We start from the raw sequence: 16,798 nt of genomic DNA on the forward strand, positions 1-16,798 counted from the left end.
AAAGACATTACAAAGGTCACTTAATAGATCTATAACAGAGCCAGAGAGAGGGGTCTCTTTACTTACAGTCCACAGCTGTACTGAAAAGTCCACTCTGCTTCTTATTCCTATAGAGCTGAAGTTGTAGGCTATACTCGTCTCATGTGATTGTTTAATTCAGTGGATTATATACCCATCTTCACTTTAAATGGTGCTCTGTATTTTAATACATAATTTAAATTATTGTATGGCAATATGTTCAAGAGATTGTTTTGCACATATGGCTCACAACCGATCTATAATTTTCTAGCATAAGCATTTCACTATTATGTAGAGCCTATTTTGCTATACATGACTCTAGCAGAAGTGCCACATTGCTTTGTGTAAAGCAGAACTTACACTATTTGATGAGGACATCGGGGCAGCAAGTATTCCTTTCTTTAAGAAGTCCTTGTCAGCTAAGAAGGAGCCTAATAATTATAAATCTATTTTCACTTTATTGTCCTTGACCGAGGTATTTGAAAGGGTTTGCTTATGTAGTCACATTGAAAAAATAATTTATGGGAGAAGTTTTAAGTCTGGTTTCTGGAGATCTGAAGATAGCAGGAAAGTTGTTTGCTAGCACTTCTCATGCTGATTCAATTTTGCTTTAACTTGATTCATCCACAGTTTGATTGGTTTTCTTGAATTTTCATGTAATTGAAATGATGTTTGAACCAATATTTGTGAAAAAGAAAAAAAATATTGCTATTCATGTTGGAAGTGTGTGCACTGCTAATTTGGGGTATGTCTACACTATAGAAGGTTTTTTTGAAAAATAGCTGTTTTTCAAAAAAAACCTTCAATTATGTCCACACTGCAATTGCATTCTTCCGAAAGAAAATCTAAAGAACAGAGGGATTTTTCTGACATTAGTAATCCTCATTCTATGAGGAAGAAGCCTTTTTGTGGATGGGGAAGAGGGAGTTCTTTCAAAAGAAGAGGAAAGATGAAAAAGATGAAAAAGCACAAGTGCCCTGGTGGCCACTCTGTTCATAATAATCACAGCTGAAATGCTAGATAGCATCCACACTGAATGGATGCTATCTTTCAAAAAAGCAGACTGATTTTTCAATGTGCTTTTGCAGTGTGAACGCTCTCTTTTGGAAGAAGTTTTTCCGGAAGATCTCTTCCGGGAAAGCTTCTTCTGAAAGAAGCCTGCAGTCTAGACATAGCCTTGGAAAGTCACTGTTGGTTTGGGTGTTAGAAGAGAGAAGAGCAGCAACAGGAAGGAAGCAATGCTATGTGGTGTGAAGTCAGATTCACTACCAGCACAAGAAGTAGCACCTCTTAAAATCCAGGCTGGAAGAGGTTCAGAAAAGAACCACAAAACTGATTAGAAGATTGGAAAACATGTCTCAGAGTGAGAGACTCAAGAAACTCAATCTATTTAACTAATCAAAGAGAAAGTTTGGGATGATTTTATCACAGTCTATACATGCCTATTTTGGGAACAGAAAATTTTAATAAAGTGCTTTTCAGTCTATCAGACAAAAGATATAATATGAACCAATGGACTGGAAGTTGAAGCCAGACAAATTCAAACTAGAAATAAGATAGATTTTAAAAAAATTAACAATGGGGGTAATTAACATTGGAACAATCTACACTGGCATTTTTTTTAAATCAAGATTTTTTTTTAAATATATGCTCTAATTAAAAAAGGGATTAATTTGGGGAAATCCTATGGCCTGTGTTATACTGGAGTCAAATGAGATAATCAAAATGTGATTTTCTAGTGTTATAATCCATGATTTTAAAGGCTCACCCCTAGGGTAAGGTCTTGGGTTTTTTGTGCCCTACGAAAGCCCATGATACCATGTACATGTTTTGTTAGTCTATAAAGTGCTACCAGGCACTTTGTTCTTTTTTTAGTTTATCCTGTACAGACTAACTTGGCTGTCCTCTGAAGAAATTGAAGTAAGTTAGCCTTCACAAACATGTCTCCATAGAAGAGTCTAACTTGCTGCCTGCCTTCCAACCCCATCCATTTTCTGGACTGTACTGACCAGATGTAGAACTCCAGTAGAGGGATCAGGAACTGGAATGTCCATAAATTTTGACCTTTGGCAATTTTCCTGTCTGGTTTGAAATGCAAAGCCAATTTTTAAATGTTTCTCACTACATGGGAAAAATGGTTTCGGAACGGCGATGTCTAAAAGCTGTTCATTTGTGCAGTGACTCAGGAGAAATTCAAATGCTGCCCTCCTAATTAGAAGAGATCTCTCAGCTGTTTTTTTGTTGTTGTTTCTATTGGTGGTGCACATTCACACATGCCTCGATGCACACAAAATTTATTCTGTATATGGATGGAAAAAGTAAGAAGGAACATTGGTAGTATGAAAATGCTTAGTTTTGATACTGGTGTTGTGATTAATTTCATTTTTACATGTGTATTATATTACAATGTTATCATTCATCTTTACATATATAAATATAATATTAAATTGTCAAGCTGACCCTCCCATCTCACAAAATTGTTATAATTTACCTGTTTCGATGCAACAATTCAATTTGTCCTAAACTGTAATTATTGAAAATTGTTCCATCCAAAAAATTTGATCAAGCTCAATGTTCTGAAGTCACAATGGTTGTTGGCAGTTTCAGCCACTAAACCACTTCATCTGTTCTGTTGCTAGGAGTCCACTGTCCAAACTCTGCTGGCTTCTTCCAGGAGAAGATAGAAGATAATAGAAGCTGAAATATATCAGGAAATACCAGTATGAATGTTTAAGTCTAGCTAAATTGACAAAGGAGGAAGTTAACAACGGAATCATGGTAATGGAGAATTACATCAAAATAGTGAATGGTGGGCAGGAGAGGGGGGATCCCAGTTTATTAAGCTGGCAGTTTTGTGGGCATTATCATACATTCTTGACATATAGTTCCATATTCTTCTTATGCTTGTTAAGAGATTGTGTCTAAATAATACAGCATCCTATCAAGAAATAATACTGGTGTGAATTTAAATCAAAGTGACAACTGAAGTGTTTGGTAGGTTAAGAATGGAGTGAATGAAAACTGCTTGGAGTTTTCACTAGAGAATTAAAATTGAATGTTCATCAATAGAAGGGAAAAAAAGCTAGATCAAATTTGATAACATTTGGCAGTTTTCAGGATAATGACATTCTCTGCTAACACAGCAAATGTGAAGATGATACTTCTGACACTTGCTGAAACACAAGAATATTGCACCAGGAAACATTCAAATGAGTGAAAGTCAACAGGATTTTAGACTCAAATTGACTTGACATCAAAGTGAGTTAAAATCAAAATGAGTTATCATCAGAAAGTCAAAATTGGGTCATGTTCATAAAATGAAAAAGACTGAAGCAAACTGATGAAACTTGGCAAGTTTCATTATCACAAACATTCTCTGCTAAGATACCGAATTTGACAATAACTTTTCGTGTTGAGCAAGGACATCATGTCTTGTTAGAAAACAGAGTGATGGCACAAATGGACCACAATACGGCTATGTCTACACAGCAGCATTATTTTGAAATAACTGACATTATTCTGAAATAACAAAACCCGCATCTACACACAAGCAGTTATTTCGACATAATCTTAAAATAATGTTGAGCTGGAGGACTGCTTACTCCAACTCCTGTAACCCTCATTGTACAAGGAGTAAGGGAAGTCGAGAAAAGAGTGCTCTCTCTCAAAATAACTGTTGTGTAGACAGTGCCAAAAGTCAAAATAAGCTATTTCAATATAAGCTGCACACTTAGCATAGCTCAGGTTGTGTAGACGTGCCCTAAAAGTACAAAATTACTAGGATATCTTAGGATTGACATTTTACTGGGAAACAAGTATATTTTCATTGTCCTATGACTGAGCACATTCTGCTGGCTCTATTACCCTCTTACTTTAGCATCCACACATTGGCAAAACTTCAAATTTCATGTATGGATTACACAAATATATAATACAGAATGTCTTTAACGAGATAGTATCTATATATAATCCTTAGACTTTGTGTGATATGGCTGTAATTATGGAGATAAAGATATTTGTTAGCATGGGGCATTTCAGTTTTGCTGACAAACGTATAAAAAGACCTAATAGCTGGAAGTTGAAATTAGATAAATTGAACCTTGAAAGACGACGTAATTTCATAGATTCTAAGGCCAAAGGGACCATTTTGATTATATAATCTGCCCTTCTGTGTAACAAAGTCATAGCAGTTCCTTGAATTAGTTCCTGTTGGAACTAGATAATCTCTTTTAAAAGGATATCTAACTTGATTTAAAATTATAAGTATGACGAATCCATCACAACCCCTTGATAAATTTTTCTTATACCTCATTCTTTCCTATCAGTAATGGTAATGAGATATTGGAACAGTTCACCAGTGTAGATGGTGGATTCAGCATATGTAGGAATCTTTAGAACAAGATTACAGATCTTTCTAGAAAATATATATTAATGTTATTTCTAAGAGAATTTCTATGGCCTATGAACATAGGGGTTTGGGACAGGATTGTTGTAGTGGTCCTTTCTGGCCTTGGAATATTTGAATTTATAAATCCTTCAGCTGATTTCCTTCCTCTATGGACCAAGGGGAGAGTAATGTGCATTGTGCATTGGTGGGGGAACTCCTTTTTTGATCCATGCAGGAGACTAACTGAACCCTTGAGTCATAAGATATAATTATAGTTAGATTAATAAAGAGCTACAGTTGTTATAGGTATGTTGAGAATGGGATTCACTGAATTATAGAATCATAGAATACTAGCACTGTGATTCAGTGAGGCTGCGAGGTTCAGCATGTCCATTTCTTAAAACTTCCAGGGATTTCAAAGATTTGCAGAAGGCAGGCATATTGCCTTGTGGCTGGAGACCTAACAAAGATTGTCTGGGAAAGTATTGAATGAAATACCAATATATCTTATACCTGTGGGCTTCCCCACTTACGGGACTTTAGGGTGCTTTGCATAACTACAGCCAATCTGGTATGACTTACCAGCTTGAAGGCCTTCTCACCTATGCTTCTGAGGCAGTAGCTGGTATAATTTAGGTCAGAATCACAACCACTATATAAATCTGAGCCGTGTATGTAACATGGTTATGGTGATACTGGTTTGATAAGTGAATGGAAAAGAAATGCAAAATGATAAATGTATTGCTTGGTGTGTCATAATACTTCTCTGTCCTCTATTTAGTTCCTATCTTACTTTATATATTAATGTGGGCACTCACCTTTTGAGCACCTCCTTGTAGCTAGGTGCAGTATTATAGTCCTTTTTCTACTACAGCTGCCCTTGTAGATTGTCAGCTGATATTGATGGGGTCTTCTGTGGTTTGACCTTCCTTAACCAAGTCACAAGATACAATCCCCTTGTGTGATGATAAATAGTTCAATGAATGGACAATCTATTTGTCCTCACTATGTCTTCAGCTCCTGATGAAAGTCCTTTAAACCCAGCCCTTAGTTCAGGCTCCTAATTAAGTCCTGTCCCATTCTTGGGATAACACCACTTTATCTCTGGTTGATAAAGGACCACCCACTGCTTCTATTTCCAATCTGTTGCTGCTATTTCTCTGGGCCTCCCCACCCAACCTGTCACTAATTGACAGTGGCTTCGTATTAGTAACTTCAGACAAAAGTAGATGTAACTTAGTGGATACCGATATCTGCTACTCTTGGTGAATCTGGTCACTGTGGCTGCTTTTTTCCTCTCTATTGATGCAAAACAATGACAGTCTCAGATTAAAGAGCTGCTTTGCACTGGGTTTATAGCTACTTTGTATAAGCAAAATGACAAAAAGCAGACAGTGTACAGTAGTCTGGCTCGATGTATTTAGAATGTCTAGAAATCAGGCTTGTAGACAGAATTCTAATAATGCAAAGAGCATCTAAGTATGGATTTCAATTTATCTACAAACTTCAGGATTGATCTTCCCAAACTTTACACACATAAGTAACCCTTGACTTGAATGGATTACACACCAGAGTCAATCTTACAGAATCAGGAAAATGGTACTATTAGATGTTATATATTGTGGCTTTAAGAATACAGAGACTTGCTGAAATACTTCACAAGAAACATGGTTTAGAATTACTCTCACAGCTATAGACTTTGCCAAGAACTAATTAAAAAGAAGATCTCATGAATAAACTGTATTTCAAGAGTGGTGGACATGGCCACCAAGTTAATTATCTCATCAAGTTGTGATTTTGCAAGTACAGTGATAGCATATGGACAATATTACATTTCAAATATTTTGAGAAGTATAATTGGACACTATAAACTGTAAATTAGCACTAGCCAGTAGACGGCCAGATGGAGACCAGCCTTTTCTTGAGTGCACTGTGGGCAGGGAGGACACAAGGAGCCTTGCTTCACATCTTGCACAGCCCACATCAGAACCAATCCATAGATAGAGCATCTTCATTTATGGAAGCACTGGAATTTCTCCCTCTTTGCTTCTCTGAGAACACACTGTATCCAGAAAGGGGCAGGGAGTGATGCAGACGAAGTGGGGCCAGGGGACTGCATCTCCACTATGCCCTAGCCAGTGGTATGAATTAGTTATAAGTTGAGTTTGCTACATATCATGAAAGGGTAAGCAACATTTTTCCTGGCGTCAGTCTTAGGTTTTTGCATAGTGTAGTGTCTAAGCATCCAATAACGCCCAAAGTAAATACTTCTGACCAATAGTCACTCTGCTTATTTCCCTCTGGTGATTCTTAGGCAATGTTGGTATGTAAGTGTTGTTCTTCACCCTGGACACACTGTATAAACTTTATAGTATGTCCAATGAATTCTTCGACAGAGGCATAAACTTAAATACTATGAGGAAAAATATATTTTTGACCTAAGTGGTATATGAAGTATGATGCTCCATCAACTGCATTTATTGGCTCCTCTCATTTAGAAATGCAGGTATTGTGAAGTGTTTTCAAATTTTATGATAATAAGTACCATGTTAATGCACCTTAATAATAATGTATGCACTTTTCCTGTATTGTTGCTAAGAGTCAAAATAGTCACTTAGATCTTGGCCTGCCCGGGAGCACAAAGAACAATATGTTCCCCTCTCTCCCACACACCTGTCTATGAGGGAGCTACTCAGAGTTCAGAGTCCTCTTGAACAGAGGGGTGGAAAGAGGCAAGGAGTATGCAGTTTTTATCTTCACTCCCTATATATTCATCTGTTTAGCAAAGGCCATCAGCGGATTACAACCCACCTGGGATCAAGAGGAGACATGAAGAAATTATACCTATTGGGGCAACACCTCTTACTCTGGGCACATTGCAAAATAACAGGCTAACTACTTATCCCAATATTCCCCTGTATTACAGAATTCCAAAGTTTAATATTAAATTGTAGAAAAAATCCTTTATTAATTTAAAATGCTTATTAATTTAAATGAATTGTTATTTACATTGTAATATAGGATAAGCTGCATTCTTCAATTGGTCTTATTTGTACTGCAAAAACTCATTAATTCTAGCAGCATACACTGCATTAAAATTCATAGTTCCACATATGTAATTTATGCTTTATTTTGAATTTTTCTAACAAAACATTCCATTATAGTCCAAGAAGGCAGATTAGTAAGTCCATATAACTCTTTTGGTCCTCTTCCAATATTCAATTTGTATTCTATGAAAACAAGTCCCTGTACTCAGATAAACAAATGGTAGTTTGAATGGCTGACTCAGAAAACATGGTCTTGTGTGGTGGAATTAGGAAATCTGTCAATTCTTTTTTAAACATCATAAATCATTCTGTCAGCTGACTCCAAATATTCAAGAGAAAGATTACTGGCTTGGAGATGAATTTAAAGTCTCAGCACCACCCATTTTGAAGAGCACAAGTTCTCTCAATATACTCGGAATGTACAATGACAGCTAAATTCTCCTCTCACTCACAATGATGTAAAACTGCAGTAAATTCAATGGGATTAATAGAATTACCATGCTGCAAAATTATTGTAAGGTCAGAGCCAATAGCAATTTAAAGTTATCACATACTTACTGAAAACAACAAGATGGAGAGAACAGTCATTTGTATTTTTTCATCTACCCCATGATATTTTTGAATGCCTTACTCCTTCCTCAAGAAATATAGATGGACAAAACAGTCACTTGAGGGAGTGCTGAAAAAAAATGCTACCATCTCACTACATAAAACTTATTTTAAAAGGAGTAAGACCACATAAAATAAATAGTTTCCATAAGGGATTTTCTTCCTTCTGAACAGTGATGTTTTATAGAAAAGACATGCTCTATATAAGAAAATATAGCCTCTTCAGCAAAGGGCCCAGCATTGTCAGACTGGATGCAAAACACAAAATTGGTCTTGACATCAGACAATGAGCTTCTGGCAACATCATATCTTCTCCTTGCAGTTGTCTGTACAAATCACAAACCTTGAAAAGAGCAATGTGCATTATATCTAGGTTTTGACCGGATTCAACTGATTACTAAGCCATTTCTTACTTTGTGGCACTGACTAATTTTCCTTTCCATCTGTAATTAAGTGCCATCAGTCCTGACCAGGATTTGTGGGGCTTTGCTTCCTACTGCACCAATCCCTCTGGGGAAGAGCTCCCCACTACCAGCCCAGCCCTAACTGGGGCTCTCTAGTCCAGCAATATCCATGGTTGTGCTGGACCACGGATGTTGCTGGACCAGTGAATCCTGGATTTTAGAGGTTCAACCTGTACTATTTTAAATTGTGGTTAGCTGGCTAATTGTATAGTCAATGCAATTTGTGATGACAGCACGATTAGTTGATAAGGAGTGCTCTGCAGAGCCACAGCCGGGTTAGCTCCTGGAACCAGCTTGAGCTGGGGCTGCTCAGTCCTGTCTCATGCTGGCTCCAGAAGTCAGTCACCACACCAGGCTCTTACAACATTTTAAAAATGCAGAGTCATAGCGTCCCAGACCAGCGCAAGCTGGGACTGCTCAGTCCTGGCTTGTGCCAAGTCCAACAGAGCTTGTTTGCAGCAGCTATCCTGGGCCATTGTGAACAGGGGCTGGCAAGCATCAGCAGTCCCTGTCCATGCAGGGCCCCAGTTCCCGGCTGGGACCCCCATGCACAGGGGCTGCTTCTGGAGCACCCTCTCCCACTCTGAGTCTCAGCCTGCCACAGGCAGAGGCTGCTTTGCAGCAGCCTCCCCTATCTCCTCCATTGCTTCTGATAAAGGCGGGGGTGGGGTGGAGGGCAGGTGGCAGGCTGCAACACAGAGATGCTGCTGGGGGGAACTGGCTCCTCTTCTCGTACAGAGGCAGCGTGGTGAGGGGGAAGCAAGTAGTCAAGAACTCCACTGGAGTACTCTCTAAGGGTATGTCTACACTACCCCCCTAGTTCGAACTAGGGGGGTAATGTATGCATACCGAACTTGCTAATGAAGCCCGGGATTTGAATTTCCCGGGCTTCATTAGCATAAAGCCGGCGCCGCCATTTTTAAAAGCCGGCTAGTGCGAACCCCATGCCGCGCGGCTACACGCGGCACAGACTAGATAGTTCGGATTAGGAAGCCTAATCCTAACTATCTAGTCCGTGCTGCGTATAGCCGCGCGGCACGGGGTTCGCACTAGCCGGCTTTTAAAAATGGCGGCGCCGGCTTTATGCTAATGAAGCCCGTGAAATTCAAATCCCGGGCTTCATTAGCAAGTTCGGTATGCATACATTACCCCCTAGTTCGAACTAGGGGGGTAGTGTAGACATACCCTAATATCCCTAGTCTGTACAGCACCTAATGCAATGGAATCTGATTGCACCATCTGGGTTCTAGTTCAATTTGTATACTAGAGAACAAGAAGAATAACTTGTTCTTGCACTTGCTGCTGCTTCATACTAAATGAATCAAACTTACTACTGACATTGCTTACAAAAATAGTATTCCATTTCCATAATAAGCTGTTATCTGTAAAGACTAAATATGGTGCCTGTTTAGGCCTATTTCACCATGGAACTTAATCATGTGCCTACCATTAAGTACATGGGAAGTATCACTGAAGGTTAGGCAGGCACTTTAGTTCCTTGCTGAATCAGGGCCCATGGGAGTAAAGGAAGCACTTTTTTGTGTTTAGAAATGCATTTAAACTACAAAGCATTAAAGTCTGATTATAACTGTACCTCTGAATAGATAAAGGGCTAGGATGAATAGACGTATTATTTTATGATTATATTATTAATTATTATTTGTAATAACTTTTCTGCCTGTCCTCTTCCTTCATACCGCATAGCCAAAGAGAAAGAAAGGCCAGACTCCAAATGGACTGATAAGAAAAGGCCATATGGAAAGGTTCTCCTTTAAGTATATCCAGGATGGAGTAACGCTCAGAATCAATCTGTTCTCCAGAAGAAGCAGTGAAGTAGTGACACTGTAAGTGGTGCTGGAACATTTTCATTAGAGGGGATACTTTAAGCCAGCCCTCTTATACCTGTCAATGCCCCACACTGAGATCTGGGCTAGGAGTAGGGCAGTGTCTCTAAGAGGGGAACACAGGCAGTAATAAGGGGGCTGAGTCTGGGGCTGGCAGTGGGATGTGAGTCCTGCAGTCAGGATAATGAGTTCAGAGCCTGTAGTCAAAACCCACGTGTAGGTCCTGCAACCAGGTCCCTAGGTGTATGGCAGCAGCTGGGACTCCATGTGGGACACCAAGTAGTTTAGCCTGGGCTGTGGGACCAGCAGCAGGGACCACATGTGAAGGGCAGGACATGGAGCCTTGAGCATTATGCCAGGAGTCCTCATAAGAAGCCAGGAGTGGAGCCCAGGTGCAGCACCCACACCCAAGATCCGTCAGGTGGGCTAGAAGCAAAGCCCCATTTACAACCTGCACCTCCCACATTCTGCAGTTCCTCTACCTATGTATTCGGCCACTAACTTATCTGCAAGAAATTCTGTTCCCTTTCACAGTGAAGTGTTTTGGGCCCCACACAACAGTTATCTAACAACTCAGCAGATACTTTACTGGCCATGAAAAGATAAAACCTTTTTCCCTCCCTGAGCATAAAGCCTTAAAAAATGTGCAATAACATAAATGTGTGCAGTGACATTTTTAAAACATGAAGTCACTTGTTAGAGATACAGATGCTGAAAGCAGTATTATCAAATCCCTGAAGTTTTCCTTCCACAGTCAGATCCAGGCTCAGCATTTGATTCTTTGTCACAAAGGATTTTTTTCTTTTTTTACATGAGTATGGGCTCAAGACACGAAGGGCATAGTTACAATGCACTCTCCTTTTTGGGTCTCAGAGACAAGGCTCCAACCTGATCAGGTTCAGATACAATTTCTGCCAATGTGACTGTACGTAACATTTTCTAAGCCCCATTGTCAAAAAATGAATGGCTACGGGATTGAAGAATTTTTGGTCAGATAGGAGTTAGGCATCTAAGGCTATGTCTACACTAGCCCCCTAGTTCGATCTAGGGAGGCTAATGAGAGCAACCAAAATTGCCAATGAAGCACGGGATTTAAATATCCCACGCTTCATTAGCATGTTCCCGGCCAGTCGCCATTTTAGAAATTGACTAGCCCGAAGTAACTGCCCATGTCTACACACAGCAGTGAAATGGGATTCTGAATTAAAACCCTATATTGAATTAGCTGGTAAACCTCATTCCAGGAGAAATAACAGCTAATTCGATTTAGGGCTTGAATTCGGAATCCTGTTTCACTGCCGCGTGTAGACGTGGGCAGTTATTTCAGGCTAGTCAATTTCTAAATTGGCGACAGGCCGGGAACATGCTAATGAAGCGCGGGATATTTACATCCCACACTTGATTTTCAATTTCGGTCACTCTCATTAGCCTCCCTAGATTGAACTAGGGGGCTAATGTATACATACCCTAACCTGATCAGGCACTTTTGAAAATTCCACTATCTGCATCTTTATGGGACTAAATCCTTCAGAAAATATGGTCCTAAATTCAGAGATTTAAGGAAGCATTTTAGTGTTCATGGAAAACAAGCATATCTGTGCCCCCCAACCATGGTTTGGGTGTGTGTATGTCATTTTCCCACACCATTTTTATGCCTCTGCATCTTGCAAAGGAGTCCCACTTGCCCCAGTCCTGGAAGTGGCCCTGACTTAGTACCTAAGGGTATGTCTACACTACCACCCTAGTTCGAACTAGGGTGGTTAATGTAGGCAACCGGAGTTGCAAATGAAGCCCGGGATTTGAATGTCCCAGTCTTCATTTGCAAATTGCCGGGCGCTGCCATTTTTAAATGTCCGCTAGTTCGGACTTCGTGCCCGCAGCTACACACAGCACGAACTAGGTAGTTCGGATTAGGCTTCCTATTCTGAACTACCATTACTCCTCGTGGAACGAGGTGTACCGGTAGTTCAGAATAGGAAGCCTAATCCGAACTACCTAGTTCGTGCTGCGTGTAGCTGCGGGCACGGAGTCCGAACTAGCGGACATTTAAAAATGGCGGCGCCCGGCAATATGCAAATGAAGCCCGGGAAATTCAAATCCCGGGCTTCATTTGCAACTCCGGTTGCCTACATTAACCACCCTAGTTCGAACTAGGGTGGTAGTGTAGACATACCCTAAGTCATTTAAGAAGTGAAGTGGGACTTACGCGTCTAAGTCCCTTAGGGTATGTCTAGACTACATACCTCTGCCGACAGAGGCATGTAAATTAGACATACCGACATAGTCAATGAAAGGGGGATTTAAATATCCCCCATTTCATTAGAATAAAAATGGCCACCATGTTGTGCCGGCTCATCTGTTTGTTGGCACAAACTGGCAGTCAAGATGGGGATTGGTCGACAAGGAAAGCCTTTGCCAACTGATCCTGTAAACCTTGTTTCACGAGGCATAAGGGATCGGTCGGCAAAGGCTTTCCTTGTCGACTGATCCCCATCTTGACTGCCGATTTGTGCCAACAAACAGCTGAGCCGGCAAAACATGGCAGCCATTTTTATTCTAATGATGCGGGGGATATTTCAATCCTCACTTCATTGATTATATCGGTATGTCTAAGTTACATGCCTCTGTCGGCAGAGTCATGTAGTCTAGACATACGCTTAGGCACCTTTGAAAAGGTTATCTTAAATGTCAATATCTGTATCCACCTAAGCTTGTTCAGAGTTTAGTAAGAATCAAAACTGGGTTTTTGCTTTTGGCATGCACCAAATTCAAATTTGAATCCTGAACTTCCTTGAAGTTTGGGAATGTTGCATGTGGATTTCCTGGTTCAGACCCATGTATTTTAGACATGCTTTCGTTTCCTTTTTTGCCAGCTGTTTCTGCCACTTCCGCTAATATAAAGTCAGTTATTGAAAATCTCAAATTAACAAAGAGGAGCTGTTAGGTTAAACTATTTTTGAGTATTCATATCATTTCACCAGTGTCTCAGAAAGAAAAATGCAAATGTTTTTTTAAAAGTTTTCCTTTCCTGAAAAGGTCACTGATATTTATATTCAAAGTGGAGTTATAAAGCAATATTAAAGTGTTCTGGGTTTTCAGAATTGTTTGAATGTGTTTAAGTGTTCCTGCAGTGCATGACAAAAATGCTGACAGAGAACCCTGGGGCCACCTACTAGGCACAGCAGCATTTACTACGTGCCACATTAAGAGCTGAATGGCAAGTCTGACATTGAGTTGTGGAATAAAGCAGATTCTTTCACATCCTGCTATAAATGAAACTCTAGTGTTTTGGGACAAGCATCCCAAAGAACACTGCAATATTTAGATGTTTTAAATATGACTTCAGTCTTCTATATTCTTCCCACCTTCAGTTGAGAATAAGAGGAGCAAGAAAAAAAATCAGGGAGTAGAATCCAAGAATTTAAGTATCACTGAGTATGTGGGGGTGTGTTACTCGATGGCTGCGTCTAGACTGGCATGATTTTGCGGAAATACTTTTAATGGAAAAAGTATTTGCGCAAAAGAGTATCTATATTGGCAAGTGCCTTTGCGCAAAAGATTTGCTTTTGCACAAAAGAATCTGTGCCCAGTATAGACGCGGTTTTGCACAAGAAAGCTCCAGTGACCATTTTCACCATCGGGGCTTTCTTACGCAAAAAATTCCTGTTCCTGTCTACACTGGCCCTCTTGCGCAAGAACACTTATGCAAGAGGGCTTCTTCCCGAGTGGGAGCATCAGAGTTCTTGCGCAAGAACACTGACAATCTTACATTAGATCGTCAGTGTTCTTGCGCAAATTCTCGTGGCAAGTTTAGACAGCTGGCAAGATTTTGCACAAAAACAACTGCTTTTGCACAAAATTTTGCCAGTCTAGATGCACCCCATGTATATAATCTTCCTCCATGCTACAGATACCTGACATTGTGACGTTAGCTAAACTTTGGACTTTGATATAAAGGCAGTTCCTTCTTGGATTATACAGTTGCTTTAGAAAGAACTATTGTTTCACTTTAGACAAAATGTACACTGCTCACTGATTATGGTTCTGTTTGAATTATTTTACCTACTTTTTATTCAACTACCCACTCTGAAGATGTGATTAAGCTGTTTTATTTCTAAATTCACTGAGAGTCTGGTCCTACTCTCCCGATTAAGATCTCAGTTCTGCAGCTGATTCATGTGTGTCAATCCCTAGTCCTACCTGTAGATCAGCTGAAAGCCTGAGGGAGGTTGTACACAACTTTAAAGCTCTAGCCCCATATGAGTCTGATTGCAGCATATGTTGAAACTTCTATTGAAGTTACTTGTAAGAAATACAAAATTGGGCCAGCAATTGCCCTAGGGAATATATAATATATACACCCAGAAAATCATTTTGATGTAATTTCAGATACTGGATGAAATTTTTAATAAGCTCCTTTGAAAATTTTACCATCCAATAAAAAAAATCATGTTAAATACATATGCATGCAGGTAGTACCTGTTTGCACAATAAATTCTAACTTAAAAGCAGTAAGGGGCTACCATAAAGCAGGAAGAGATTGTATCAGACAAAAGGAAAGGAGGAAGGAAAGACAAAACTATGAGTGTGCTCATTTTTGCAGGGTATAAGCCAAAGCTAATTATTTGAATTTTTCTTTTCTTAATTTGTCCAATCAATTCATTAGGTTATCGACACATCAAGTCTGAAAAATAATTCTTATATGGAAAAAGAGATTATTTGTCACATACTGCTGGGTGAGGCCAAAACAAATCCATGGTACAGCCTTCACAATACATTCAGTTTCAGGTTTCTGCACAGAACTGGGATAGATACCTTACTGAAAAGGGAAATCTTTCCCCTATTTGTCAACCCTACCATTATTTATAGAGATGCGTTCCAAGGTATTTGAATGTTCAGAATCCTTCCAGAAACAAAAATATTTTCAATAGCTGAAATCCACAAAATGATCATGAAAAATGTTCTGTATCTTCTAATTTATTCTAAATCAAACACTCAATAGTACAATATGTTTTAGGTTAATTAGTTTAATCCATTTTTAATTAAGCTGATGTTTCCATGCCAACAAATGGTTTTTAAATTGTTGAAATCTTGATGATTCAGAGTGTGACTAAAATTAAGTACCTTTAAAACATTATTTTGTTTAATTCTTTTAACTAAGATGTGAAATGTTACATTTGTAGCTAAGGTTCAGCTAATGGCTACAGTTCTAGTTCTGCAAAGCAAATGTTAGTTTAAACTATATTCATACATCAATATGGCACCATGGTAACAACATTTGTAAAAAAAAAAAAAGCATAATTAAGCAGAGATGAAGTAGGATATAAATAGCCATAAAAACCAAGTATCCCATATTTATTCAACTTATCGCTAACCCAGAAAACTGTAGGTCATCTCTTTTGTATTCAAATAAATTACTCCCAAATTCCTGATTAGAGTGGGACCAAATGTTATGCCATTTGCATTTCAAACAACGGCAATAGGATGGAGAAGAAGAAAGTGGAGAGAAATAGAGAAAGACAAATCTCAACAATGGTACATACTTTTTATTCCTATTCATAGTAAGCCAAAAGAAAATATGGCATATGAGATGTGCAGCACATGGATCACATAGCACGTAGCCAGTCTGGGGTTCCCCTAAATGCTAAATGTAATATACTCGTAATTTCCTGAAGAAAGTGGAGAGAATGTAGCTAGCCACAGAATACAAACAGGCCCTATGCTGATAGATAAGGTCAGGGGCATAGAGAGGGCACAAGGCACCAACACTGTTGACACCAAGTCAAGGAATTTTTCTTTTAAAAGGGCCTTAGGTCCCCAGTAACTTTTAATTGAAATGGAATGTAGTGACTTAACTACCCTAGGCTCTTTTATTATCCCAGCCCTAGTGGCAGTCGCTTCCCAAGAGGAAAAGGAGGGGAGGACATGCTTCATCCATTCCCAAAAAGCAAAGATGCTATTCTCCCCAAATATAACCCCAGGAATAACAAAAGAGGAATTCTAGCTGAGTCAACTGACCACTTCTTACATTTTCAAATAAGCACTGTTGTGGTTTTTCCCATGCTGCTGTTGCCTTGGGGAGGGGCCTTGGGCACTGCTAAGCAATACCTTTACTCACCTTCAATTTCCTCCTCAAAGGTCTCCTTTGCCATGATGCTCACGACAAACTTGAGAACCATTAGCCTGTTAAGCGTACTAATATATATATGTGACATGCAAACAGAGAAGTTAGATTTAAAAAAACTATTACATTCTTGTTCTGGAAGATTGCAGGGTGACACTATGGTTGTGTCTACACTGGCATGAATTTCAGGAAATGCTTAAAACGGAATACTAGTCCGTTTTCAGTTTTTCCGGAAAAAGAGTGTCTACATTGGTAGGCTGTTTTCTGGAAAAGCCCTTTTTCTGGAAAAGCGTCTGTGGACAATG

The 16,798-nt window shown here is 39.4% G+C and overlaps 1 long non-coding RNA gene across 1 annotated transcript in view; it reads right to left on the bottom strand.

The window, feature by feature from the left end:
* Positions 1-16,798, bottom strand: part of LOC106733005 (uncharacterized) — a 239,376-nt gene that overhangs the window by 187,598 nt on the left and 34,980 nt on the right. Inside the window, exons 3-4 of the long non-coding RNA XR_001369252.4 lie at positions 2,510-2,715; positions 67-195 (exon numbers count right to left, since the gene is read on the bottom strand). This is a non-coding gene — a long non-coding RNA (uncharacterized LOC106733005). The remainder of the gene's footprint in view (positions 1-66; positions 196-2,509; positions 2,716-16,798) is intronic.

This window comes from Pelodiscus sinensis, chromosome 4 (assembly GCF_052426305.1).
Source record: "Pelodiscus sinensis isolate ZL-2025 chromosome 4, ASM5242630v1, whole genome shotgun sequence".
Classification (NCBI taxonomy): domain Eukaryota; kingdom Metazoa; phylum Chordata; order Testudines; family Trionychidae; genus Pelodiscus; species Pelodiscus sinensis.